This window comes from Pipistrellus hanaki (assembly GCF_964339955.1).
Source record: "Pipistrellus hanaki genome assembly, chromosome: 12".
NCBI lineage: Eukaryota > Metazoa > Chordata > Mammalia > Chiroptera > Vespertilionidae > Pipistrellus > Pipistrellus hanaki.
Window position 1 is genome coordinate 218293 of NC_140514.1, and position 4267 is coordinate 222559.

Here is a 4267-nt window from a genome sequence, read left to right on the forward strand (position 1 = left end):
TAAAAAAAGCGGCGCTGTCAGATTTTTCTCTCCACACTCATCCGACAGCTTTCATTCTGTTTGCATTTCACGTGGTCTCACCTTGTGGTGGAGAGAGCATTACGGAAGCTTCATTCCTTCAGAACGAAAAGGGCGGCATTACAGGTTCTGCCTTCTCCATGGCCCTGGTCCTTCCAGTTGGCTCAGAGCAATGCCAAAGGTCAGGAGTATTTACCCCAAACCGCACGTCGGCCAGGCTGGCTCCTGAGCAAACAGCCGGTGGAAAATAACAATCACAGCCCTCCGTCTGCCTCCAACTCGGGCAAAACACCGACGCCCAGCACTCGGCAGAAAACAGAATGCTGTCCGGCAGGATGAACGGTCCACAGAGACGGCTTGTGCTGGGAACACGGTGCTGTCATCCGGCTCACAGGGACAGACCAGGGTCTGCGGTTCCCCCGGCATCGCCGTGCCCTCGCGGCAGGTGTGCCTCTGGGCTAAACACCCAGATGACACGGAGCCCTCAGAACCGACTGGCCCTGCCAGGGGACACGGTGGCCTGAGTCCACGTCTCAGGGGCCCTGCTGGGCCCAGAGAAGCACGGGTGTCTGTAAGTGTTCATCTTATTCGCACAAAGGAGGTTTTCTCTCTCTGTGGCCACTCGGTGAGGGGACTGGAGAACCAGCCTCACAGGTCAGCGACAGTGACCACTGTGGTCCCTCACCCTACATCCACCTGGACGCAGGCCGCTGCCCGGGTGTTCACGCCTCATTGTACACACACACACACACACACACACACACACTTCGTGTCTGACACCTTTAGGCTATAGGTCGGACTTCAGAACTTTCTAAAGTGGGGAAAGCCTGGGCCGGTGTGACTCGAGGTTTAGAGTCAACCGGTGCCTGGAGTTCACGGTTCGATTCCCGGTCAGGGCACATGCCTGGGTTGTGGGCTGGAATGTCCCAGCTTAACTGGGGGAACAGCACCTAACCCTAACCCTAATGCTAAAACCTAATCCTAACCCTAACCCTAACCCTAACCCTAATCCTAATGCTAAAAGCTAACCCTAATGCTAAAGCCCACCCCTTCTTGTCTGAGACTCGGAGCAGAGACACAGGGAAGGGAAGGGGCGCTATGCTCACTGCGGGTCCCTGGCCTGAGCATGGCCCGAGGTGTCCCCGCCCCTCAGGTTGTGGCACTGGGTCCGAGGCTGGCAGACCAGCCCCTCCGGGGGCCAGTGACCAAGCGTTAGTCAGTCGTGACGCATTCACTAACGAGCTCACCGGCTCCTGAGCTGGTCCTCCCTGCCCGTCACGCTCGGCGGCGAGTCCCCTCCAGGTGCGCCCGCGCCCCGAGAAATCAGATTTCCTCGTCAAGGCCCAGCGTGCCTTTGCCCCACAGGATGTTAGTGACCCGCAGAGTCCGGGAACCGGAGAGGATGTCCGCCCCATTGCAGGCTTCCGGAACGTTCCCCAGGGGCCGGTTGCCATGTGTACTGCTCTGCAGGAGGAGGAGGCCCTGCACCTGGAAGCAGCTGGAGCAGAGGATCACCTGGACCTGGGGCTGCTGGGCCGGGTCCTCCCAGTCGCCCAGGCTGCTCTCCTCTGGTCCCGGTGGACAGCGAGGCTACTAGAGATGACCTCTGACCTTCCCAGCTGTTTCTTAGGGTCGGGCAGCTGCCATCGGCGGGAAGCCAGGCCCCCCTGCCGGGTCCCTGTCGCAAAAGTCCATTGTGCTGTGTTCCCTTTGGCCCGATGGCTGTTCCTGCTGCGGTCTCAGTGGCGCTGCCCCAGCCACGGGCAGCCACGGGGCTGGGCCCAGGGACAGGGTCACGGCCATGTGGAGCGGTGTCTGCAGACAGCAGGGGGCGAGGCCCGGGGCTGATGGAACACCGCTGAGCACACGCCTGGGTCGGCTCGGGGCTGGGAGGGAAGAGTGGACGGCGAGGCGGCCCCGAGACCCCAGGCGCTGAGCCTGGGGGCCGGACGGTGGCCTGGGCCCTTCACTGCTGCTGCTCCCAGGAGGCGGGGCTGTGCTCGCCCCTGGAAAGCCTCTGGGCTCCCAGGAGAGTCACAGGACCAAGCGAGGCCAGTGCCAGGCTCAGCCCGTGGCCACACAGCCGGTCACTGCACCTGAAGGCCGCTGGGCACCGGCGTGCGGACCCCCGTGTCCGGCACCTGCTGGAGCCCAGCGGGCAGCTCCCCTCCCCGTGGGCCCGAGGGCAGGGGCGCTGAGGGAATGGAAGGTGTGCGGCCTCCCCCCAAGGTCATGTGGCCTCCGGACGGGGACCCCTCCCTCCGGGGCACGCTCCCCCCGCCTGGGTCAGCTGTGACTCCGGGGCAGCAATGGCTTTCCATTGACCGAGAGGAGTCAGGCTTTTATTTTATTTATTGTTGTTAATCCTCACCGAGGACGTTTTTCCATGATTTTTTAGAGAGAGGAAGGAAGACACAGGGAAGGACAGAGAGAAACATCGATTAGTTGCCTCCTGCATGCACCCTGACCAGGGCCGGGGAAGAGCCTGCAACCGAGGTCATGACCTTGACCAGAATCGAACCCGGGACCCGTTTGACTGCAGGCTGACAACCTCCACTGAGCAACACCAGCCAGGGTTGGGACATCCAGCCTTTTAAAGGAGGGTTAGCGGCCATGAAACAGATCCGACTTTGGCCCGACTGGTGTGCTCAGCGGTTGAGCATCAACCCATACACCATTCGATTCCCGGTCAGGGCACAGGCCCAGGTTACAGGCTCCATCCCCAGTGAGGGGCCTGCAGAAGGCAGCCGGTCAGCAATTCTCTCCCATCATGGATGTTTCTCTCCCTTCCTCTCTGAAATCAATAAAATTATATTTTTAAAAATACTTTGCTGCCGAAACCAGTTTGGCTCAGTAGATAGAGTGACGGCCTGTGGACTGAAGGGTCCCAGGTTAGATTCCGGTCAAGGGCACGTACCTTGGTTGCAGGCACATCCCCAGTAAGGGGTGTGCAAGAGGCAGCTGGTCGATGATTCTCTCTCATCAATGTTTAACTCTCTATCCCTCTCTTCCTCTCTGTGACATTCGCAGGGAAGGGAACTGTGCTCGACGTGGAGGAGAGCATGAGCGGTGACAAGGCCACCCCAGGAAAAGCCCGACGTGAGGCCAACGCTCAGCCTGTCAGTCAGGGAAGCGGTCAGGCCGTGAGGTGGAATGGAGGGGGAAGAAGGGGAGCGTCAGGGCTGGGCTTCCTTCCTCGCACACGACTGGACAAGGTCTCCGGTGGGGCCCAGCTCCAACCCGGGAGGGGGACGTGGTCCACTCAAGGCTACTGGTCACGATGATGCCAGCAGCTCAGGCTGTGACACGGGACGCGCGGAGGACGGGGCTCTGTGACACGGGACGCGTGGAGGACGGGGCTCTGTGACACGGGACACGCGGAGGACGGGGCTCTGTGACACGGGACACTCAGAGGACGGGGCTCTGTGACACGGGACACTTGGAGGACGGGGCTCTGTGACACGGGACACGCGGAGGACGGGGCTCTGTGACACGGGACGCGCGGAGGACGGGGCTCTGTGACACAGGACGCGCGGAGGACGGGGCTCTGTGACACGGGACACTCAGAGGACGGGGCTCTGTGACACAGGAGGACGGGGCTCTGTGACACGGGACACTTGGAGGACGGGGCTCTGTGACACGGGACACGCGGAGGATGGGGCTCTGTGACACGGGACGCGCGGAGGACGGGGCTCTGTGACACGGGACGCACGGAGGACGGGGCTCTGTGACACAGGAGGCGTGGAGGACGGGGCTCTGTGACACGGGACGCGCGGAGGACGGGGCTCTGTGACACGGGACACGCAGAGGATGGGGCTGTGACATGGGAGGCGCGGAAGACGGGGCTCTATGACACGGGACGTGTGGAGGACGGGGCTGTGACACAGGACACTCGGAGGACGGGGCTGTGACATGGGACGCGCGGAGGACGGGGCTCTGTGACACGGGACGTGTGGAGGATGGGCCTATGTGACACGGGAGGCGTGGAGGACGGGGCTGTGACACAGAACACTCGGAGGACGGGGCTGTGACATGGGACGCGCGGAGGACGGGGCTCTGTGACACGGGACGTGTGGAGGATGGGCCTATGTGACACGGGAGGCGTGGAGGACGGGGCTGTGACACAGAACACTCGGAGGATGGGCCTATGTGACACGGGACGCGAGGAGGACAGAACTCCCTGCACCACGTCTGACCCCGCGGGTGTGGCCCGAGCAGGACTCTGTGGGAAAGAAAGACACCTTGCCTC